Below are 24,910 nucleotides of genomic sequence, written 5' to 3' on the forward strand. Positions count from 1 at the left end.
GTCACTAGCCTGGACCTTGGACAGTGGTGTTTGGAACTTCTGAATCCTTTCAGATTTGATGTTGTCTGTTTTATCTGTAGTGATGCTTGATCGCTAAGCACCTTGAGTTCCTTGGTAGATGAACATCGATCTCCCCAGATCCCCAGGGCTGCAGTGCTGAGCAAATCCTGGTTGGCTGTCCAGGCCGCTGGCTTCAGGAGGCTGGTGTTGGAAACAGCTGCCCGTTTGCTAGAAGCCAAGCTGCATTTGGCAGAGGGCGAATGCCCCTTGATTCACAGGCCTTCACATTCATGTGTCATGGGTGGTGTATGGTGGGAAGGCTTTTCAGAAGGCTGGCATCTGCTTAAAAGGTTTAAGGCAATGGAGCCCCTGGCTGCTCTGCTGTAGAGGAGGCTCTGGACTTGAGGAGGCCACCTGTCAGGATTCTGGATTCCGCAGAGTCTGTTGAGTGGAGCTCCCAGTGTTGAGACAGACTTGCCAGGTGTGTGGTTTGGGCCCTATGTATTCCTGCACCTTGAATCCGTCTCGCTTAGGGAAACGTCTAGAAGTGCAACACCTTCTGGGCCTTGGGGAGAGGCACAGGTGTCCGTGTTCTGCCACCTGCAGTTACAGTCATGCTCCACAGATGGACGGAGGCTCCCTGTGAAAGAACCTTCATCTCAACTGACCCGAGTTCAGGAGCCGGTAGGCACTGGCCGACAGCCCCGAGTCACCCCACGCAGTGTCCTCGCAGGTTCTGGGTTTGCTCCGGGAAGGACTGCCTCACTTCCAGGATCAGCATAAAGCACTGAAGGTCCTGCACAAGCCCTGCCCTCTGCTTCTCAGCTCCTGCTACAGCCCCCTCCTCTTTTCCCCTTCCCCCTCCCTCTTCCTTCATGGCTGGTCTAAAGTTCTCTGCCCTCGGGGTATCGGGGTATCGTCTTCCTCCTCTGCCTCTCAGCGCTGGTGGCCTTTATTTTCCCTGCCACGCCTCCTGAGTGGGCGGATAGTCCTCTGTGGGAAGCTCCATCTCTCCAGCCTGATGCCTAGAGAATGTGGCCACATGAGTGTGTGTGTGTGTGTGTGTGTGTGTGTGTGTGTGCGCTTGTGTGTGTGTGTGTGTGTGCGTGTGTGTGTGCGTGTGTGTGTGCATTGTGATAGGAAGGGTTCTAGGGTGGTCCCAAGCTCCCCGCCACTGGTGGATACACACCTTCTCTGAGTTATTCAGTGCCAAACTGGAGAGTTCTGGGAAGGGATTTTGCAGAGACAATTAAGGTTCTAAATCATCTGATGCTAAGAAAGGATGACAATTTTGGGAGGGCTAGATCTAATTAGGTAAATGCTTAAAAGAAGACAGGTTCTTCCTTGCAAGGGACACTTGAAACACAAGTGGGATTCAAGTAAGTAAGAGCATATGGAAGGGTTCGCTTGGCAAGGCAAGAGGAAACCCTTGGAGTGGAGCAAGTCCCTGATTGACAGCCAAGAATGGGGGCCTGATCTGCCGACAACCATCTGCCTTGGTAGGAGGATCCAGAAAGGACTGTAGCCCTGCTGACACCTCAACTGCAGCCTTGTGAAAACCCAGCTAGGCTTGGACTTCTGATTTTGTAAGTGGGGAGGTGCTGGGACATGATCAGTTTGTGGTCATTTGTTACGCAGCCATAGATGACTGACTGCTGCATGCTCTCTCCTCTCCAAGCCAGCCTCTGTTTTCCTTTGTTTCACAAGCACTCAGTAATCACCCAAGATCATAAATTGCTCTTAGAAGTCTTGGCATGGCTGTTATCTCCTGGTTAATGAAGTGACATGAGGGGTGGGTCTGCTACAGAATCTGATAGGTAGTATGGTCACAGAATTGAGTGGGCTGGAAGCCAAGAGGATCTCAGAACAATTCCAAAATTGTCTTTGCCAACTGCTACCAAAATTCCTACCCTGTTGGCCATAGCCCTCCAAGAGGGGAAAATAAAAAGTGATTTAAAAAAAAGTACTTTTTATCTTCCTGTGCTAGCAGAGCTGCACGTCAATCCGGGTCTGCATGAGAGACTGGGTCATTTTTAATGGTGGGCTGGGGTGTGCAGCTGCCCGTCCCCTCACCATTATACCCTGTTTCCCTCCACCTGGGCACCACCTCTGTGTCTCTGCTCTGCCACTGGCCAAGAGCTTGTTCCTGAGCACAAGGACAGGGGGTGAGCAGCAAGGGGGGCTTGGGGGTGGATCGTCTTGGTCTTTGCAGCCTCCTTAAAGAATCTCTTAGAATGAGAACCAACCTGTCCCAATTTCAAATCAAAAGGTAACATGATTAATATCTTCTAAAAATAGAGTTAGTGAAAGGCGCTTTTAATAAAGTGCGGCACATACAGGCTACTTAACTGCAGCCCATGATTAAGTCTCTGAATGGCCCCTGGAGGTGCTGGGGTTGAGAGCTCTCGGCTGGCGAGAGCTGCCTGCTGCGACTCCTTTTGACTTTGCTGTGTGTCAGCCCCTCTGAAGCCCGGGTCTGGTTCCCCAGCCATTTCTAGAACCTGCACTTGGACGTCTTGAAGGCTGGAGTCCCCCCTCAGGCGCCTTTCCCGGCCCTAGCCTAGCACAGGCACCCAGAGAGCGCCCAGGGAGGGCTCAGCTCTGTGTTAAAATTCACTTCTTCGTCCTGCCTGATCCAACCTGAGGTTCTCCTCTTGTCTACGCTGCTCTCCTCCTCTGCGCAGGGAGGACCCTGTTCCCACTTCCTTCCCTTCCCTCCTTCTCTGGGGCCCATGCCTGGCCTTGCCTGGCCCACTCAGTGGTGATGAGCTTCCCCTCTCCCACTGCCCAGGTCCTGGCGGAGGTCACCCTGTGCTGGAGGCCCCCAGAGGGAGGTCTACCCAAGCCGGCAGGGCCGCGGTGGGGTTGTTCCGCCTCGTCGCTGAGCCCACGAGTCAGCACAGGGTCCTCCTGTGTTCCTCAGCCTTCCCTCGCCCACCCCTGGCTAGCACCCACAGGTCAGCTTGCGGCCAAGCCACGCCCAATTACGCTGGCTGTGATTTCCAGTGGCAGCTGTCGCTCATTCACTAACTGCTCATTAAGTGTCTGTGGCATTCGCTCAGCCTCCCAGGTTCCAGGGGGCTGCAGCGACGGACGGGACCGTCTTTGACCTCAGGGAGCACACGTCTTGTGGGAGATAAGAGCTGGACGCATCAGCTGGATGCTGCAGTTGTAAGTTAACTTCAGGACACGTTATTCACCATGAGTTAAAGGCGGGAACGAAAATAAAGAGTGATGAGAGGAGGCTCTGTGAGGGTTGTCTGAGGTCACCTCTCTGTTGAGATGACATTTGAGAGGAAACCGGATGTATGTGGAGGAACAGCCTTGCAGACTTCCTGGGAAATAAGTGACCTAGGTGTGTGTGTGTGTGTGTTGGCGGGGGGACTACAAAGGTCCTGTGGTCAGTACAGGACCACTTAACTGTACTACTGAACTTCGAGCACTTCACTGCAGAAATGCCTGCAGACAGCTTTCTGCCCCCTTCCTACAGAACGTGGAAGCAAAGGCAGGTGGATCAACTTAAAGCCAACAGCAACAAGACCAGAGGCGGGCTAGAGCTCTCCCCGGGTGACCGAGGCAGCCACTGGGCAGCTGGCCCACTGAAGCCCAGCGAGCTGACAGCCTGCCTGGTCAGCCAGACCAAGGGTTCATCTTGTTGCTGCCACATCTGGGCATCTGGGGACTGTGCAGCCAGACTGCTGGGACAGTGGGTGGTGCCTGGCACCTCTGTGAGCCCATGGAAGACAGCTCTGGCTCCTGTGGCCTGGGCAGGGCTGATGTGGAGGTGGAGCAGGGTGGGATCCTGAGCACTGGCCGACCTTTCCGGATCCTCCCAGACCCCTGCCTCCTCTCTCCCTTCCCCCCAGGCACAGGGTTCTCACCCCTTCCTGTTCACCCGTGGTCCTTCCACCATTAAAGCCTTGGCTGGAGCTAGTTGGCCCAGGAGAAAGAACCCTGCGGGACCAAACGGCCACATTCTAGACACCCCAACAGCCATGGTGCCAGACTTGCCAACGCAAGGGCCAGACAGCTCCTCTGGGGTTTGGCTTCAGGCATGAGGCGTGGGGTGGGGGGAGTTACAAATTCCATATCTGGAAGGAAGAGAGGATGTGATAAGAGAGTTATTCTCACCAAATGGGAGGTAAGAACAGGACCGTGGGGTTGGGAGGACCGTGGGGAAAACTCCAGGTGAGAGGGAAGAGGGGCCCAGGCCACCTGAGCCCTGGGGATGGAATACGGGATGGAACCAGCCACAGGAGGCGGAAAGGCCTGCCCTCTGGGGCTCAGGGTGGCCAGCTGTGACTCTGTCAGACCAGAGCTGGGAGCTGGGGAGACAGGTGGGGTGTGCAGAGGCCAGTGGTGGACAGAAGCCAGGCCACCGTGGGGACCAGGGAGCAGACACAGCAGGGACGGGGCCAGCACATTCTTCCTCGGTGGAGGTCATGGCCACTGAGGTCTCAGACAGGAAGCCCACGTCCCCACTCCACCCTGATGCCACAAGTCTATGTCAACCTCCCCAGGCCCCATGCCATAGCCAGGAGGAAGGAAGGAGCTGGAGCCCAGACTCCTGAAGCCCAGGTCAGATGTGACTGATCATCAAGTCACCCACTTCACTCTTCCACAGTCCTGACAACATGCTCCAAAACTGCAGGAAAGAATTTAGGGATCCCTAAGGTGGGGGAGGCATGGGAAAAATGCAGGAGCTTTGATTGGGCCAAGGGGAGGGTGAGGTTGGGAGGGGGCATGGGGGCAGGAAAGGTGGTGGAAGGAGATGGACATCATGACCCAGGTAGGTGTATGACTGCACGTATGGGGTGACGCTCCGTTGTGTACAACCAGAGAAATGAAAAGCGGTGCTGCAACTGTGTGGAATGAATCAGAATGTGTTCTGCTGTCTATAGACCTCATTAAAATAAATTAATAAAAGAGTCCAGCCTTCTCAGGTGCTCCCTTCCAGACTTAGTGGATGCTAGGATTTGACCATATCTCTGAAAGAGAGGTGGCGCAGGACTAGTCACACACACACACACTTGGGATGAGAAGGGGTTTGCTTGTCAGAAGCCTGGCGGGCTGCTCTAGGCGGACAGAGGGGCAGCAGCACAACTCCCCCTTCACGGACTAGAATCATGGCCCTGCGCTAGGGCGGGTTTAGTCCTGACTGACGTGACATAGCAAGCATCCCCTGATCTTGTGGAAAGCAAGCCTGTTTCTTGGGAACAAAGGCAGTTTTCCTCTCTCTCAGAGGGGGGACAAAAAAACCGGCATGTCCCTTCATCTTCTCAAGGAGAGAACAGGGAAACCAGTATGTCCCCATCTCAGGGGCCGGTAAGTTGTCCCCTATGTCTCAATGAGAGAACAGGAACCAGGAGAGACCAGCGCGTCTCGGGACCAGCAGGTTTCATCTCGTGCTAGTTTCTACTTCATGGGAGTAAGAGCAGTGTTCATGAACCGGGGGTGGGGAAAAGGAAGGTGGCTGCAATTATGCTGACAATTTCTTCTTGAAAATGCGGCTTTTAAAGTCTGGTGGCTCAGATGGTTTGGGAAATTTGCAGAGCGTTGGGCACATGTGCAGAGAAGGCAGGCTGCTCCCGGAGGTCCCCACGAGGCCGTCTCCACTTCAGGGTAAGTGAAGGGACTGGGAGCGGCAGGAGCAGAGACTGAGGCCGGGCAGGTGTGGGACAGGGGTGCGGACGTGCGTCAGCCTGGATGTCCAAAGCACCCCCTGGTTGTCTACTGTTGGCCCTCGCAATGAGGTGGCAATATTTTTTATTGAGGATTTTTAAAGAAGAAGCCAGGATTCAGGAGGCTGGATAATCCCAGGGCCTTCGGCTTCCTCTGCTACCCATTTATTTAGCTTTGCTTGGACTTTCTCATGAAGCTCCCAGGCTTTCCTTTACACCTCTCGCCACACCCTGCTCTCTATGCAGGAGAAGCTGGTTTCTTTGATGGGCACAGCTCCCGGTGGACCCTGTGTCAGTGTCAGCTTGTGCCGTCTGTCACCTGGGGGCGGGGTGTGTGGGAAGGCTTGCTTTCACGCTTCTCTCCTGACCCCTCCCACTCCCGTTTGTAATAATGCTTTCTGACCTTGCTGTCCAGCAAGTTCTACCTTGGGTTCTGGATTATAATCCTGGGATAGCAGATGAAATTTCCTTGGTACTTCTATTCAAAGGTGTTTATTTCACAAGGATTGCAAAGGGTAGAATTTAATTCTAAAATGCCTCGCTACATAACCTCATCCAAGTTCTCCCAATGCACTTTGGCAGAGCGATGCTGTACACACAACCCAGAGCTGTGTCCTGTGTTGGAAATAGATGCAGTCAAGCTGCGCTCAGGCCGCACTTCTTCCTTTCTCGTTCTGTCTCCCCGATTCTCTGCAGCGTCAGGTCCCGGGAAATCCTAAAATGATGTATTAAATTACGGTGTAATGAAAGCCCTGTCACCTCCCACTGCTTTTCAACTTCAAGAAACGTTATGATTCTTGCTTAACCATTTACAAAACACAGACATAAGTGGATGTCTCAGTGAAGGTTCAGCTCTGGAGCTCCTTGGTCCTTCTGTCTGACCCCGTCCCCAGGAAGACAGGTCATCAGCGAATTCATGGAAATGACTTTGGCCTGGCAGCACAGCATCACCAGGGAAACTGTTGGAAATGCACAACCTCAGGTCCCATCCCGGCTCCCCTGAGTCCAAATCTGTGTTTTCCCAAGAGGCCCAGGCAGCAGGCGATGCCTGTGACATTCAAGCTTGCTCCCTCACCCCCAAAGTTTCTGCCCCTACTGCTGCCTCTGATGGCCATGTCCACCAGGGAATCTGCCTTGAACCCTTGGCTCAGATAAGGTCTGTGCAGCTTCATGGCCACAGTGTGTCACCTCCGGGACAGCATCACGATTCTAGCATGGTTGTCTCTCAGCATCTGAGAGGGTTGGTTGTGAGACCCTTCCTCAGAGGCCCAGTCTGGGGACACACAGTCCTTTGCATGACATGTGCAGATGTTGCATAAGATCCACGTACATCCTCTCTGATGCATTAACTCACCTCTAGGCGACTTACAAATTGCTGTCACAACATCAATACCATGTATACAGTTGTCATATTGTATTGTTTAGAGACTAACGACAAAGAGTAAAGTCAGGGTATGTTCAGGACAAATGCACCTTTCTCCCCAATATTTTCCCCCAGTGGTTATTTGTACCCATCAGACTGTGGAGCCCTGGATATGCAGGGCTGACCATACATGTTCTGTGTCTCCTGCAGGTGTGAAAACGCTGTGTGTCTGTCTCCCAAGAGTTGGCCCAGCACCTATAACTCGGGGGGACCTGATTCCCACTTGCTGAGAGTGTAAAGATCAAGAGAAAACATGAGGAAGGACTTCCCAGTCGAGAGTGCACCGGAGGGTAGAGGGGAAGACTTCCATCATAGTCCTCAAAGGGAATCTGGCGCCGGACCCTGTACGTCAGCTGCTGTGGGCGCTCAGGTCTGGCTGCCTCTGTCAGTCATCTGGGGGGCTCTGAGGGAGTCCCCACGTGGAGACATGGAAGGGAACAGGATGAGGGTGCCAAGACCTGCCGGATCTACCCATGCCTGCCCAAGGTTCTTGTTGTAAACCACCGTTTGAGCATCTTCGGTTGACGGTTGAAGCCTGGCATCTATGGAGTCCGTTGATTTTCATTTACAGGGCCATCAAACGGGCTCTAGAGGTTTTATTGGTCATGGAAAATTCTATTCCAGGTTGGTCATACCAAATGTCCTTTGAAAGCAGTTCCTATTGGATTCCATTGCATTTCCATTTTAAAAATGCCAATAATGGGTTACTGTTTTGTTATAGCGCTAGAAGGGCTGTAAATGGCCGACGGAATGACAGAGCCAGATTGGAATCCACGCACGTCATGTGTTGCTGGGGAACAAAAGATTCCCCCTCTAAGTCTCAGTATTCTTATATGAAAAGTGGGCGAGGCCAGGGCACTGGGTGTCGGAGGTCCTGGGACTGAATCATCAAGGTGTCTGTGATGCATAGTGCGGAAACAGGAAGGCACAGCCAGTAAGGAGAGGTCCTTTCCTACTAGTTTATGCATAATTGATGTGGCTCATGATAACCACCATCTCTTCACAGTTTCTTCAGTTTTGAATACAAATTTCTAAATATCTTTTTTTTTGAGAAGAAAACATTTTTTCCCAATGTTTTAAAATAAGAAAGATAAAAATTTACATAGTTAAAATGAAAAGCAGATGCCCCTCCCCCACAAGGAAGCCGAGCCCTCAACCCTCTGAGGAGTAACCCCATTACCCTGCTTCTCGGGGGATGGCGGGGAGGATGGTGGGCCCAGGAAGAGATTTTCATCGTTGGTGTCTAAACTCGGTAGAAATCATGACCTTGCTGTAATGGTGTTCCTGCACATGTGAAACTAATAATAGTTTGTGAACCAAGAGGAAAAACTGTTTTGCCCTGAAATATGGCCAAGTTCGACTAGGAAAGCTATTGTTAAGGACGCTGCCCTCAGCTAGATGGCTCCCTCTGTCCCCACCTCTTTCTCCTGCTCCCCTTCCTTCAGATCTAAAATTTATAACTATATTCAAGAAACTAGCACATTATCACTGTTTTGCTGACTCTCAAAATCTCTTCTGCAGAATATATCCTGGATGTTCCCAGCCGGTAAATGTTATCTGAGCAGTGGATCTCCATAGAGTCTGGGAGAATTCCAAAGGGTGGATATGGGACAAGTCCAGCTCCTGACGTCCAGAGTCTCCTGACTCTGACTCTAAACACTGGTCATGTCCTGTGACCTCCCATGTGAACCTGGCCCTTGGTTGGCCATCTACAAAATGGGATCACATGTGTCCCTGCTTCCCTGGGTTCTTGTGAGAACATTGGCTTCATGAATGGGGTATTATTTCCAAAAATCTCCGTTCTCCGACAGACATGGGAACGTTCATGCGTGATGTTTGATGTTAAGTCCTCCTGCATAACAGGCCTGGTCTGCGGGCCAAGTGGCTCCAATGAGCAAGGCCCTGCCAGCTGAGAGGGACCAGTTCAGATTATATGTGTTCTCACATGCACTAGGCTGCTATGGGGTCAGAGAATCAGTGACTAGAGATGGCCCTGTGGGGGGGTTCAGCCTTGCTGAAGGGCAACTGGGGAGGTGGTGCACGAGCTTATAAAACATGCCTACCCTTGACCCAGCAGTGACATGTGCAATGCTCCATACCAAAGGAAAAAAGGCATTCAGATAGGTTGGTACAAAGGTCTAGTGTCGGCAGGACGCTCACAACTGCATTATCTACAAGAACAAAGAGTGGAAACTTCCCGAAAGTCCAAAATAAAGGCTGTAATATAGACACAGTAAATTTGCTTCACGGTTACTTCCAGAGCAACTATTGCAAAGATATCCTATCTTTTTTCAACACCATTGACCACCCGCACTGCAAATGACAATACTTGTGATGCCAGGGATCCACCTGTAACCAAGCAGACACGCACTGCACCCCAAGGGACTGTATTGCAGGAAACAGAAGATAAAATCAGCCTCCAGTTTACTTGGCATGTGGGGAGGTAACTGGTATCCTGATGGGAATCAGGCCAGGATGGAGGACTTGGCACAGTGGCGGCTGAGATGGCGGCAGGTCCCTAGGATGTGACAGGAGACTGGGGTGTTGGAGGAAAACATCCTGGGCCACAGAAGCACTGTGGAGGAGGCTCAACCTACAGAGTAAGTGCCTGGGCCAGCTGGACTGTGGGAAGTGTGGCCCTCAGCAGGAGGCTACTGCTGTCCGCCCTCAGCTGAGGACCTGGGGGGACCTCAGGGTGCATGACCAGGTGAGAAAGCAGGAGGCAAGAGCGTGCAATGCTGCAGCGTTAGTCCCAAGCCATAAACGAAGCCATGTATTTACTGACTACCTCCCTCTGTCCTCCTCTCTCTTCTTCTTCTTCCTTCTTTGCTTTTTCAAAAAAACATAAAACCTCAGTTGATCTCAATCTCTGTTGCGAGCCATCCATCGGCTGCATGTGGGCCACTGATCTCAATCTCTGTTGCGAGCCATCCATGGGCTGCATGTGGGCCACCGTGCATCGAGCCTAGTGGACATTTCCTCTGGTAACTGCCCTGGCACATTGTGAATTCCTATCCTGCTCAGCCGTGTCCCACATAGCACCTGAGATGGGTGTGACCTGCCAAGATGCCAATCAACCTGCTGACCACAAGACATCACAAAGCCAGACTCGCTCTTGAAACTTATCCCTGCCTTTGATGTACCCCCGTCTTTCCTCTGTCTAGTTTCAGCTCTTGTGTGGACTGGATCTATCGGGGGCTCCACTTTGTAAATACATATATGACTCTTTGTCTTTTGTTCTTCACTCATCATTTTAGATTTTAAGCTCTCGGGTGGCTTACACCCTCCTCAGCAGGAAGAAGAACCCCTCAATGAGACGCTGGCCGTTGCTAAAGGTTCCTCGTGCAGTTCATAATGAGAAAGGCCCAGGGGCAGCACCTGCCTGGTTTCCTCCTGCATGGTGGAGCTTTGAGAGCGCAGAGTTCATGGACGTCAGAATTTGTTGGCTCTCCTGAGTCAGCAGTCAGCACTCCCAGATGGCTTGCTAAGAATGTTGAAAGAAGGGGGGAGTCCAAAACTGGGAAACCCCTTAAAGGTGTTAGAGAAAGAGGTTTCTGAAAGGGAGGCTGCACCCCAGACTCACTCTCCCTCCACCTCCATAGGTAGAGCGTTCCCCGACGGCTCTGGAAAGTGGCCTGTAACTGTGGACACAGGTACAGGTGCCGAAGCTCCTCCCTCCCCAGGACTCTGCACATTTTTGAAATTCATTGGTGACCATTAGCGTGTGGATTCTAACTTTCCCATAAAACCGACAACTGGGAGTACTTCAGGAATGGAGTGTTCTGGCTTAAAGGGATTGCTTGGGTTAGCTACTCGACTCACGGTTAAACAGCATTTTACCTTCAATTTTCAAATTTAGTGGTTAAGAATTCTTCCCAACTGCACGTGCCCTTCCCCACAGCAGAGTGGACAACTCGGGGCAGCCTCTGACGACGTGGGGGGCTGTGATGTGTCTGGGTCACTGTCTTAGCCTTAAACTTGCTAATTTCTCCTTTAAGCTCCCACCAGTGTGGCTGTAAGAAGGTTATCTGCTTCCCAAAGCAACATATATCCCAGGCACTTTGAAATTTTGTAAGGTCATTAAATTGTTGATTGTAATATGCCATATCTTCTCAGAAGCAAAGTACAGGAAAATTGCTTACTAGGTTATTTTTCTCCCAGAATCCCTATTTTGTAGCTGGAAATCCTGACACAGAAAGAAGTCAAATAACTTATCTAAGAGAGCTCGGTATCTGTCAAAACCCATTCTGCCTAAGTCTGTGACTCAAAGTTAGCTCTGGTCTCTCAGGCTCCTTGAAGAGAAATGTGGTTATGGCTAACGGCACAAGAACCTGGCTTTATAGGTCTTTAAAGCAACCTCGAAGGACAATACCCAAGCAGAGCAGCAGAGACCGGTGGCCTGGACTGTGCTCCAGTTTTTACATCGCTCAGAGAAACCCATGGCACCTGCCCACCATGGCCCTTGGAAACAAAGTTATTCATCTTCCTCCATTTTCCAAATATTGCATCTGAGTGGCAACCAGAATAGATGTTTTCATTAGTGCACGTTACTCAGAGAAGAAAACAAACTCTTTCCACGTCACATCTCCCCTGAGACCTCTACACAGAGCATTTGGGTACTTTAGTTCTTGTGCAGGGGCGTGGGGTGGGGTCCTTGCTGAAATTACAGAAATGGCCACTATTTAACTGCACAGAAAACACACGTGTTTCCTCTTCTGAACACAACCGTTTTGAAGAGTTGAGTTTCCCCTAGTTCTGTTGGAAGCTGATCACCGAAGGCATCAGAGAGACATTATTCAAACACAGTATGCTGAGTGGCTCTTTCATAAAACTATTGGAAGGACTCAGAACAGATGGAATGATACCTCTTCTGCCTTCCTTGGCCCGGGCTAGTGCCTGGCGGGCAGGTTAAGCACTAGCCGGGAGGTGACTGCCCCAGGGACCCCGGGGGCCCTGCCTGTGGTGGGAGGGAGGGAGCTCCAGCTCAGGAATGCGGTTTGCATTTTGGTGGCATTTCCTTGGATTCTTTTCCGACACCTGAAATTCAGCAACCTGGCTGTTTAGTTCAAGAAACTATTTATCCTTTTAATTTCTCTGAGATGACAGTTCCTCTTCCTTCCTCTAAAAGCCCTTCCAGGTGCCCAAACCTCGGAGTTCAGCAAGGCCCTGTTGCTCGCCTCCCAAGCCTGTCTCCGTGGCTCCTGATTGGAAGCCTGCCCACCTCTCCCACTGCTGCAGGTCCTTCTCGGTGGCTAAGCACTTCCAGGCCCCTCTCCACCTTTCTCCTTTCTTTGCCAACTCAGTGAGGCTTCTCCTGTCTTTGCTCATGTAGTTGATCTTGGGGTGCTGTAAGAGACCGTGCGACTGGATCTGTTCTGGGGTTGAATATGAGACACAGAGGACTCCACAGGGCCCCTGATGTCCAAGACTGGGCATGGGAAGACGCCAGGATGGGCACTCCAGGCTTGTCGCTGGGTGTTTACTCTGCAAGCACCAAGTGTCACTTTAATCTAGCAATATCTAAACTCACCTGGAAATGTAAGAAGGAAAGTCCAGCTCTCTTGTGTTGTGGTTACTGTTTCATCAACACTTCTTAAGGAGAAAGGAGAAGAAGGGGCTAGGCAGCATGATACTTGCTTACTTCGGGGACTCAGTAGCCCTGTGAGGACCACCGTGTTGTCCCAGGACACCTGGGCCTGTCCTCAGAGCACACAGCCTCTCATACTTCCTTTGCAATGAAAGGACCATCTACATTAGATTAGAGAGCCACCACAAAAGGTCCAGTATGGTTTAATAATCGCTTACTTTAAGAAACCCTTATTAACGCTGTGAAAATAGTGGAGGTTTGTTTGGAAATGGCTGCTGGGTTTCAACTGAATTCCATTCCAGAATAGTTCTGTGTGTCACTGGAGCCATAGTGTCATCTTTCCATCAGCTGTGATAAGACCCAGGTGTACACACTCTGTGGGAGGGCTGTTAGGGACAGATTTGGTTTTATCTGGGCGATTATTTATAGCCAAGGATTTTCAGGTGAAATATACGTCTGATCCTGGAACGCCACACAATAGCCACTATCAGCCCGGTGCCTGACATAATGTGGCTGCTGAGTCTCACAAAAGGTTCAGCACCGCTAATTTAAAATAAATGCCACTTGTGCGCCCAGCAGGAATGGAGATCAGATGTTCATCTTGATGGTGCAGGCCAAACGATTTCCCCGAAAAGATAAAATGCCTTGAAAGCAAGGCATTTCAGCTTAATATTTTTGAGGTCTCAGAATCATTTTGGGGTCTTGTAAAAAGCATCTTCATTTGTTCTGAGTTTCTAAATCCACCCCCACACAACACTGTACTGAAGTGGGCCCTGCTGTCAAGGTCATTCACAGACAGGGAGACTCCATTGAAAGCCCATTTTGTGTTTCCACTGTAGTCTCTGTGTTCCTGCGGGGCCTCTGTTCATGATGGTGCAGAGTCAGTCTGTATTCCTTGTGACTTCCATAAATGCCTAAGTGACTTTTACTCCATGGGCAGAGAAAATGCTTGTCATTTGACATATATGCCTATGAATGGGTATGAGATGAATATAAAGCAATGTTGTTTTTATTCTATATTTTATTTTATATTTTGATGCCTGTGTAGTATTTGCACATAGTCATGAGACAACATTGTTTCTGCACCTGAGATAGGAGTCTTGTCTACTCTCTGCTTCTGATCACAAAATCAAGTGGTCCCGTTGTCTTCAGGATCAGCAAACCCCCATTGTTACTTGGTGGTACCTGGCCCCGCAGTGTCCAGGAAGGTCCACCCCAAGGCAGGCTCTTAAGTGCTGCAGCAGGTTGCTGCATGTGTCGGTGACAGCCCAGCTCTACCTGGACGCTGCTGCAGAGGCTCCTTCTCGGCAGGGTTGTTTATTCACTGGAGTGCATCTGGACCATGGCCACGTGCCGTTGCTCTTGCTCGTGGAGTGCATTGGGAGAGCTTCCTTTGGGTGGACTCCACCATCAGCCTGCTCCTCGGCCCATGAGTGACCGTCTGCTTTCAGTGCTACTGATGGCGCTGAACCTGGACCATTTTTCGGCTGCTCGTGGATGACTCTGGGCATGCATGGTTCTTCTTCCTTGTCCATCACTCTCTTAGTTGTCTGCTAAATCTGCATTTCCCTGCCGTTCAGCCTCGATCACGGCAGCAGATTAAACTGCCAGAGGCAAAGCAGGTACTTCTCAAAGATCTGCCAGCTCAGGTACCATCCGGGCACAGCTCTGTGTTCTCTCCAGCGTGTGGTAGAGTACACACCTGCCTGGTCTACCTGCTTGGCCAACACTACAGGAAGCAGGTGGATTCCTCTTCCTTTCCCAAAGGACAGCCCTCCTAATGTTCCTTGTGCTACCTGAAACTTAGCCCTGCTCTCTTTCTGGTCCAGTGTGACCCTTGTGTTGTGGTTATTGTTTCATCAACACTTCTTAATGCCTTGGAGGCAGCCCTCCATAGGGCTGGAACCAGGTCATTTCTCTGCGATTTCTCCTCTCTCTTCTTTACATAGTAGGTACTCATTGGAGATTTGTGGATTGACTAAACCTAGGAGCTATAACAATCAGGACATTAGCTATTAAAGGCTGATTTCTGGAAATATGAAGATAGTCAAGAGATATTTTAAAAGGACGTAAATTTATATAGTACAGTTTTCCCTCACTCGATTGCATGAAGGTTTGCCATGATATACCCTCCATTCAATTTTCTTAATATGGCTTTTCTCGAGGGCACACCATTCTTATTTGCAGACACTGTCTTATTTAAAAGATAATAAATGACATTATTAATATATAAAAGAACAAAAACCCCACTTCTGGATGGATTAACTGTAATTCCAAAAGACTAAGTGGTTTATTTATACAATGAGAGCAACAGAACAGATTTTTCTTCGTGCCTGTAATCTTTGCAATGTAGTGTGAGCATGCACATTCAATCTATTGCACCAAAAGCCTTTTCTTTTCCCATAGGCATTGAGCCCAGGGAGATCTGCCCATGCAGAAGAAGACTGGCCAGCTCCATCTCTAGTTGTGCCTTTGTGCGGCTCTTACACAGTTACAGTAGTAGACAAAGGAATAAACTAGTGGCCCATGCCTGATCTGTAATTCCAGTGGCTTCTGAGGCTGAAGCAGGAGGATGGAAAGTAGTAAGTCAGCAAGCTAGTGAGATCCTGTCTCAAAATAAAAAAAAACAAACAAAGAAGGGCTGGGGATTGGCTCAGTGGTTCTGCACCCCTGTGTTCAATCCCTGAGACCAAAGATTAAAAGAAAAGAAGAAGGACTGAACTATGACATATTCTGCAGATAAGAGATGTCCACAATCTGGAGTCACTCTGGTTGATGTGTCATGGGGTCCTGACTCTGAAGCTCTTGAGAAGTCTCCAATGGGACGTTTTGTTGCCCATCTTCAGATGGAAGAGAAGTTGTGCCTCTTCACAGGGTTCACCCACTTCTGTGGGTGGTGACTCCGTAGCCCTGTGTCCTAGTCATTGATCGCTGTGCTCCAGACCTGCTCAGATTGGCCACATGGATGGAATGCCACTCTGCTTAAAGATGATTCATTGATTTATAGAGAAGATAGTCCCTCAGGTAATCAAGCCATGGCCCCTTGCAGCACAGAGCTTCGGTCGAATTTGCTGACTGACACTGGAGGGTGTCCCAGAGGCTAGAAGTCTCAGAGACCATAAAGTGCATGTGCACCAGCCCACTCCATAGCTCTCCAGCCTCTTCCTGCCTCCTAGGGATGGAGGATTCAGTGCTGAGCCGAGGGAAGGAACAGCCCATATTACTCTGCCCTGCTCTGATTACAGAAAATTCATATTGAACCAATACAGGAAACTCAGTAGATTCTACCACTAGGCCTAGTTCGATCCCCTGGAGCCCACCATCTTCTAATTTCAACATGCCTGGAAACAACAATTGTGTCCCCTTAAATTCTCCATGGAAAACACCTCTGATTCTTTCTTATAGCATGTGCTTTGGACTCACCTACCATCCTGGTATCTCCCTTCTGCATACAACTGATTGGATTATATCCCTTTTAGACTAAAATCATAGAAGGTGAACCCTTACCTCAAAAGTAATCTTCATTAAATTGATATTCCACTATGAGACATTATTTTGTTTGGAACAACAAGATATTTAAAGTTGTTAAGAGTTCTTTAATCTAGTATAACTTTCCCATGGAAGGATTTGCATGTATTATTGATGCTCACCATTTTGGGTTGGGCCTACACAAATGGACTGTGGTTTGGGCACTGAGTTAGGAGAGTGGGAGTAAGAGATAGAAGCGTTAGAAATCACACCCTGGACTTTCTGGTTCTGTCTCTAGCAGCCTTCTCCGTATTCTCCCCTGAAATTTCTCTTTTCTAGGCTATAAGTTTAGCACTAAACCTGTATCTAGCTTCTAGTGAAAAGGTGTAAGTCTTAGTTTCCAAAGTTACCTTCTCTCCTTGAGGCAGGCAGAGGTTCTCAAAGACTACTCATAAATTACATGGTCTATTTTCAGGAGAACACAGACTATTGTTAGATCAATTCAGCTTAAACTTGCGGCAAGTGTCTAACCTATAGACATTTGTGTGATACAAAACAGAACACAAATTGCTAGTCAACAGCAAGTAGCAGGTATTGGAAGACAGCGTCTAATTTTCCAGCGTTCTCAGACATCACGTGGGTGTGCTTGTCAGGAGAAGAAGCTGCTCCTGAGCCTGGGTGTGGAGTTGGCCCTCCTTTGTGTCTACTGGCACCATGGTACAACAAACAGTCGTCAAACAATGTGGATTTGCATCTTCTTGTTAAACACTCGCGGCACTCACACCAAAAGTCAAAAGATCCCAATTCATTCATTTTGTACAAAAATGAAGAATGACTCATACTGTTTCTACAACGAATCTTTTCACTGTTGGGACAGTATTTGCTCTTTCCCACCCTACTCCTGGCCCCCACTAGCTACATTTCTTTGATGCCAGACATTTATATCGGGTATATACACCAAAGACTCCATGCATTTACCCTACCAGCTTCCCTACCAATCCTGGGCACAGAGTTCACCTGCAATCTCCAGACATCCTTGCAATTAGTGGAGAATTGCCTGAAGTGATATCAGTTACTTCCAGGCTTGGACCATTCAAACCTCCTGCATCACCATTAACCATCCCTCTTTCCTCGTCTGCTAGCCATCTATCAGCACTCAGGAGATCTTGGAAGTCATGTGTTTGTTAGAGATGACAAAGTGTCTATCAGCTTGGGTCCCTGCATAGCATCAGTCCAATTAGATTAACGGGAATGAGAAAGATCTTCTATTTTGCTAAAGAGCTGAGATTCAGGATTTTTCTCTTGTAGCTGATATCTAATTACAGCCGGGTTCTGCAGGGTTCCTAGGCCCTCAATGGATGCCAGAAGTCATGGATAGGACCAACCCCTACATATGTTATGTTTTTTCTCCTATACACATACACAACTACGAAAAATACATAAATTTTAATTTATAAATTAGGCACAGTAAGAGATTAACAAGAATAGCTAAGCGGGGTGCTGTGGTATACACCTGTAATCCCAGTGGTTTAGGAGACCAAGGCAGGAGGATCTTGAATTGAAAGCCAGCCTCAGAAAAAGCGAGGCACTGAACAACTCAGTGAGACCCTGTCTCTAAATAAAATACAAAATAGGGGCTGGGGATGTGGCTCAGTGGTTGAGTACCCTGAGTTCAATCCCTGGCTCCTCACAAAAAGAACCCCAAAACAATAGCTAATAATAAAATAGAATGATATGTAATGAAGTTATATGAATATGGACTCCATCTCTTCAAAGAGTCAAGATAAATATTAATATTTTCTCACTATCATTGTCTGGAGGTAACTGAAGCTACAGAAAATTAACTTCCACTAAGTGGGGCAGGGACACTGTAACGCAGCCTCCTGCAGGACAGACTTACGCTTGCTTCATCCTGGACATTGTGCTAAGAGCCTCATAGTATAACATTAGGTCTCACAATATCTTGGGGTAGATGTCTGTATTTTTATCTTCATTTTATAGGTTAGGAAACCAATGTGCAATTGACCAAGGTCACACAGTTAGTGTAGTGGATTAAACAGTTGTCCCCAGTTGTTCACTTTCTGCTCTGTAAGAGGAGGGTCGGACTCCACCTGTTCCTGCATGACCTGCAGTGCCTCACTGTGGATAAAACACCCACCTCCATCCCACTGAGCATCACCAGAGGTGTCACATGTCGCTTGTTTTGGTCAAGGGAATGGATCACTTGTGCTATAGCTGGGTAGGAATTTTAAAGGTCATTACTTAATTTGACATTCTGCTCTCTGACACTGCAATGGAATGTTCCAGATTTGAGTGGCCCTTCCACTTGGATCCTTGAATGGAGAAAACACAGGGGGAAGAGTCTCAACTGACTAGCAAAGGCAGGTAGCTCTGGGGAGTAATGAACCTTATCTCATAAGCCATTGAGATGCTGGATTTGCTGTCAGTCACTGAGTCTATATCTCCCCCCCCCCAAAAAAAAGGTATACATTTAGATCTCAGTGCAAATGCAGTCAGCGAAACCCCGATCATGATCATGGAGCAGCACCACACAATTGACACACAAATTCCTGCTAGATGACATGAAGGAAATTTAAAGCACCACTAAAAAAATAATTTCTCATCTGGACAGGAAAAAAAGTGCATCCTGGCAATTTTGAAGAGGAAGAGGAAACTCCCCTAGCACCAGGATTAAATTTGATGTATAAATGTCTCTCAGGTTGCACACGAGATGATCAGATCACCCCACAGGACAGTTGCTGGTGAGGATGTGGCTCCTTTTACCCACAGATGTCCTTGCTGTTTCCTCTGGTGGAGGACTCATACCAGAAGCCACATTCTGCCTAGACAGGAGACTGGTGAGTGTTAGCCAAAGCTCTCCACCAAAGAAAACACCAGGGCTTTTGTGACCTTGCTTCTAAGCACAGGCGCAGGGAGGAAATGCGAAGTGTGGAGTGAGGATGTTCATGGGCATAAACTGGCTTGGCACACGGCATGGAGGTGAATGAAATCACTATGGGTTAAATTCAGGGTTAACGTCACATCTTGCAATTGAGAGAGGTGATTGGTGGACTTATTTTACTCTGGACAAGAAAGAGATTTGAATGGCTATCTTAATATTTTGTACTGGGGCACAAACATTCTTTGAGTTTTGGTTTAAGTAATTATTCAAATAAAAAGTAAGTGAATAAATACATCTACCACTTATTAGAGGTGTGATATGCCTAAGGAAAGACAGTCATTTCTTTTTTAAAGATGTTACTGTCCTTTATTTGAGGCAACTAATTTTGCTATTAATTAATGCTTTTAAATGATACAAAGTATATGTCTATCCTTGCACATTGTCAGAGGAAATTTAGAATGCCATTAGAGTAGTAATGACAATTAAGATCATCTCTTCTTTGTATCACGTCTTAATTATTTCCAGAGATAATTATTTGTAATTATTTAAAATACATTTAAAGATGTATTTTAACTTAAATGAGTATGTGTTATTTTTCTCTATCCCCAAACACTTTAACTACAACTCAAAAAGGGGACCCGATATAACAATAGTGTTTCAATAAAAATTCAATAATTTTCTAAAACTCTGGAGTGAATCAATTCTTTTTTGGCACTCATGTGACAGTTACTATGAAGAAACAACAGATGTCATCTCAATAAGCTATAAGTCTAAATTCATTAAATTTCAACATCCCAATTTCATCAAGCTTCAAGTTCTAATACAATGAATTTTTTTGAAAGTTATCATCACTTTCAAGCTGATGAAAACAAATGCTTGTCTTTTCCTGGGCTTGCTTCCTGTCTCTCCTCTGCCTCTCTGTGCATGTTCCTCACTAATCACATGTCACTTATGTATCACTTGATTAAGGCAGAGTTGGGGAGAAAGGGGGAGCTTTGGCTTGCTGACTGCCTTTCAGTGGGGTTTGTTTCTTCGACTCTTGATGGCAGCACCCTCTTCTGCCTGTGAAAACCAGTGGATGGGGTGAGGATTCCATAAGGGGACATTCACTTATTTTAATCTCCAGTGGATTTTTCTATTGCATAGAAATTTTCATATATTTCAATCCTATAGAGTAGAGATAGTTTGTGAGAAGACAGGAAAGAAGGATGGTGAATTAAAGCATTTTCATATCTTAAAGGAAGTGGTGCACCTAAGTTAAATCATGACTTGGGTCATCAAAATGAAAATACAATTTACTGATGGTTCAGAAATACCAGGGTGAGGTTTCAAATATTTTTTTATTTGCAAAATGGATCCAAACACACAGCGGTGAATTTTACTAAGTTGCCCTTCTTGAAGCAAGTTTTGCCTGGAATGGGTGAATCAATTATTTTGGAGTATTCTACTGACTACATAATGACATAATGACCCTTTGTTCAGCAAATAACCACCTAGGGAGAAAGCAACTCAGAGTTTGGTAAATTAGTGCTAAATCCATGAGCATGGGATCCACAGGAACTGAAGATTATTGATTGAGCAATTTCCATTCTTAGTTTAGTTACATGAATATGGAGCTTACCAGAACTAAAGCTTGATTGAGAATTTTTTTTTACTCAAGTTACTTACATGCCTTTCCTTTATAAAAATTCACTAGAGAAATTGAATATTAGAATGTCTAACAACTTACACTCTTATGTAGCTTGTTCATAACTAATCTCTTCTTCCCTTCTGCTGGTCATATCAGGTGGAACAAGGCCAACATGTAGCCACTTGGTTCAATCCTAACAATACTCTGTGTATCACTTCCTCTATTTTAGATAACAACGCTTTTGTAAATTAAATAATGGATAAACTTCTCAACACTCACCAGGTACTTAAATTCAAGAAATATTATGCTTTCATACTTTTGCCCAGGATTGGAACAAATTTCTGTGCCCTTATTAGCTAGCAATCATTAAAACAGGACTGAAAGGTATAAACATATTGCTTTAACAGCACCCGAGCATTCTGCATGCATTATCTTTGGAAAACAACAACACGCCCACAGTTGGAAAGCCCAGCAAGGAAAACCAGGATATGTCTGGTTTACCTTTATGAACAACAAGCCAAAACCAACTTAAGAGCCCATGCACAAGAGCACCATCAAAAGAGAAAAGCAGACAAAGGTAGTTTAGAAACCTTATCAACATGTCCTACAGTTGCCAAACCTTGACAGTGTTCTACCATTCAAACTGCACCTTGTAACACCTACAGGCCACCCTTACAGGCTTTCTATTTAAACTATGACCACCACCTTCCTATACTATTGTTCCTCATAGGATCTGTGTCCCCACAGATCTACTACCAAAGACAAGCAGGCAAGACCAGCTTCTGATGAGGTGAGGGCAGAATGGCTCCACGGACTTACCTGTTTTTCCCTGAATGAATATCCAAACGAAGTTGAATGATAATGAATCCTGCCCTTCTGCACAGTTTCTTCCTTGTTTTACTAAGAGAAACAACTCCTCTGGGTTTTCTATGCCTGCAACCTTGGATGTGTAGCCAGCTTGCTCACACGCTGGTTTGAGGACCTGCTCACTGGCTCTCACCCCACCCTCTCCTCCTTTTCCAGGAGTTCACCCGGCTCTGCTTAGAGTCCCGTCGAGTCAACAGTCTCTCTGCTCTCTTGGGTCTTAGGACCCTACAACAGGATTGCTTGGCTGGTCTCTCACTAACCACAGTGCTGCCACACACCTTTCTGCTTTCTGCCATCTATGCCTAGCAAAAAGTTAGAGAGGGGAGTGGGAGAGGGCGGGGAATCAAAGGATGCTTTTGTAAGCTAAAAAGACTTGGCTGAAGTTAGACAGCTCTCATCAGGGGCTGAGCCTGTGTGTGTGTGTGTGTGTGTGTGTGTGTTTTCTCCCCTCCCCAACCCTTTCTCCCCAATGACCATATCTTTCCTCCATCCTCTGTTCAGCTCAGATGGTGTGCTCTTTCAGGGTTCTTGGTTTTGAATAGTTACTCTGATGCACTGCCATGCCTGAAATGGATGATTTGCAAGCTCCTGTGTTCCACATAATTCCGCGGATGATCTGATAGCCAGATTCTACACGGGCAGGGATCCGTTCTTTGACAGAAAATGATCAGCTTCCTAGGACCAAAGGAGCTTGCTCTCTGGGGCTAAGGACCGGGAGGCTGACCACGGTCGCCTGTGCTCTGGCCTTGGTGCTGAATTAAGCACCTGCTCCCTAGCCACGTCGGCGGCCCCGGGAACTTTGGCCCCATTGGAGAGGAACCTGCCAAGCGCCCTCTCGCGGGTCGTCAACAGGCAGCTGGGCACAGCAGACGCCTGGGATCCTCCACAGGGCACACGGCTGATTATTTCTTTGCCAGGAGCTGGGAAAGTTTTGTCCGGCATTTTCCCCCTGTCACCAGCGCTGCCTTCTCCCTCCCACCTGGGTCGCCATGGAGACTAGAGCTCTCTCTGTTTCCTTCTCCAGGCAAAATGGGGGAAGCTCAGTTAGCTCATCGCTGACTATAGGAAGCCCCCTTTTCTTTCTAAGCGGTTCCCAGGCATCCCCATTCTCTGTTTCTCAGCAGAAAAAAAAGGTAGGCAGGGACCGGAGCTAATAGGGAGGTGGTATTGCACCTTGTGCGCGCGGCTCCCTGGGACCTCAGACTTGGGATGAAGCAGTCCAGCCAGGAGCCACTTTAAACATATCATGAATCTCCGACTCCCAAACGCTGGAGGGTTTTCTCCTCTTTTTTTGGCGGGGGGGGGGGGCGGGGGGAGGAGGAGAAAGGATTCTTTGGAAAATTCTGGTATTTTGTTTCTCCACTAACCTCATCTCATTTCGGTGGCTGCTTCTATTAAGATATGCTTCCCCCCGCCCAGTCTCTCCATATTGAGTCTAGTCCAAAAGATGTACCTGTGGATCCACCTATGCTTTTTTTTTTTTAAATTGGGTTTGGGGAATACTAATGTTTTCTTTTTCAGTTAAAAACTAATTCAAGCTTAATGTCTTGCTGCAAATGAAAAAAACACCCAGGAGGAAGCAAAGTCAACCAATTCGCCCAACCCTGTAAATGCCATGAGCATCTCATTTTATCTGAAGGGTGTTTTTCCCCTTCCAACTACAGAATAATCCGGTTTACTTCTAGGGAGATCTTCTTGTTCACTGTTTTTAGTTATCATGTCCACATCTCCGGGTTTACTGATAGAGAACAGTTAGGAGTTATTCCTCATCTTATTGTCTATCTCTCCCCACCTCTCACTTTTCCTCCTTGTTTTCCTCTTCTGCTCTCTCCTCGTTATGCAAAAGCAGACCAAGGATACAGCTTTGGATAAAGACAATGGGCTTTTCCCGACTGTAAATGACTACACCGCAAGCCTCCCCTGCCAGTTCGTGAGTGCATTTCGTCTTTGCCGGCGGATGTTGAAATGGTGTCTGCAATAACCGACTGGGTTCCTCCGAGCCCAGGGCATGCAGACCCCTCCTCCCCCCGCCCCCCGTGCGAGTTTTCAGTTGCTCATGAAAACCCTAGGAAACAGATTTCCCTCGGTTATGTAACCGGCTTCTCCCTTGCCTCTCGGTGGACTTGGGCATCATGTTTCTCGTCGGAGTGGAGGTGCATGCAGCTGGGGAGGGGGAGTGGGGGCCCGAGGGCAGGGAACAGAGAGCGTCTCCCCTGGCTCGGCTCGAGGCCAGCTTCTCGCCTTCCAGCAACTCGGCGCCCCGCTTACCTGGTTGCGGACAGGGTGGTCTCACTCAATCATGATCTCTCTTGAGCGGAGCAAGATTTAATAAATTCACTCCACGATGGATGGCGAGGGCAGGAAATACAAAAAACGAGAAGGAAACGAAAAACTGGAAGCAGATGGTCCGACTTCACATCAGCCCCGGGAGGCTGTTAGGAGACTCCATTCTCGCGGTCCCTCCAGCTCCGGCTCCAGCTGGCGGGCTCCCGCGGACCCCCACCCTCCGCCCGCCAACCTCTCCAGCCAGGTGCGGCCGTCTTCACACTGGCTCCCTTTGGCCGAGAGTGGAGCGGAGGGCTGGGCGCTGGGACCGAAGGAGGGGCGGAGGGGTGCGCGTTTGGGCAGGCACCGGGGAGGGAGACCCGGCGGAAGGAAGGGGGGAAAGGCAAGAGTGACAGAAAAAAAATATTCCTGGGTTCGGAGCAAAGTGGTGGACCACGCAGCGAGACGTCATGAGAGCCGCAGATTCAGTGAGTGCTACTCAGTTCCAGCCGACTGGCCGAGCCGCGCTGTCAGCTCACCAACCGACGCGACTCTAGCAAAACAGCGTGCGCAGCGCCGCGCGCTGGGGAAGTGCGGCCGCACAGCGCGTCCGCGGGAGAAAGGGGGCGGGGGCGAGAGCCGGGAGCTGGACCCCGGACGCCCACCCAGCCGCCCGTCCGCTCTGTTATTTTAGATGGCGGTGGAGCGAGGCCCGGGAGCCGGCGGGCGCAGAAACCACCCCCCACTCCAGCACGAACCTGGAAACGTGGGTCCTGGGGGAACCTTTTGGGTTTAGTTCCCCAGACCCTACCTGTCACCCATGTCACTGGGTTATTCCTGGGGAAACACCTAGGAAGGAGGAGAGTCGAAACTCGCCGATCAGTTTTTGTCTGTTGGTTTTAAGGACTAGGTCCTTAGTTTTGGGAGGGGGCGTGGGGAGAGTATCAGGAGAAAGGGGGTCTGTCTAGTCTCTGGGACTGGGGCTGAAATCCCGGAGAGGTAGCCCCGGCGCCAGAGCTGGAGCTTGCACGTTGTCCCCTTGGCCGGGAGGGGGAGCAGCGAGCAAGCTAGGTCGGAGGGGCGGGGC

At 48.7% G+C, this 24,910-nt stretch overlaps 1 protein-coding gene across 2 annotated transcripts in view; it reads right to left on the reverse strand.

Moving 5' to 3' along the window:
- Kcnj6 (potassium inwardly rectifying channel subfamily J member 6) overlaps positions 1–24,393 on the reverse strand; it is a 261,499-nt gene extending 237,106 nt beyond the window's left edge. The window contains exon 1 of one of the 2 annotated variants that reach the window (XM_021725296.3): positions 23,827–24,393. The gene's annotated coding sequence lies outside the window, so the exon portion shown is untranslated. Of the gene's footprint in view, positions 1–21,510; positions 21,844–23,826 lie in introns of those variants that run through there. The other variant, XM_021725297.3, reaches the window with a different exon arrangement.
- Positions 24,394–24,910: the final 517 nt, after the last annotated feature.

This window comes from Ictidomys tridecemlineatus, chromosome 3 (assembly GCF_052094955.1).
Source record: "Ictidomys tridecemlineatus isolate mIctTri1 chromosome 3, mIctTri1.hap1, whole genome shotgun sequence".
Classification (NCBI taxonomy): domain Eukaryota; kingdom Metazoa; phylum Chordata; class Mammalia; order Rodentia; family Sciuridae; genus Ictidomys; species Ictidomys tridecemlineatus.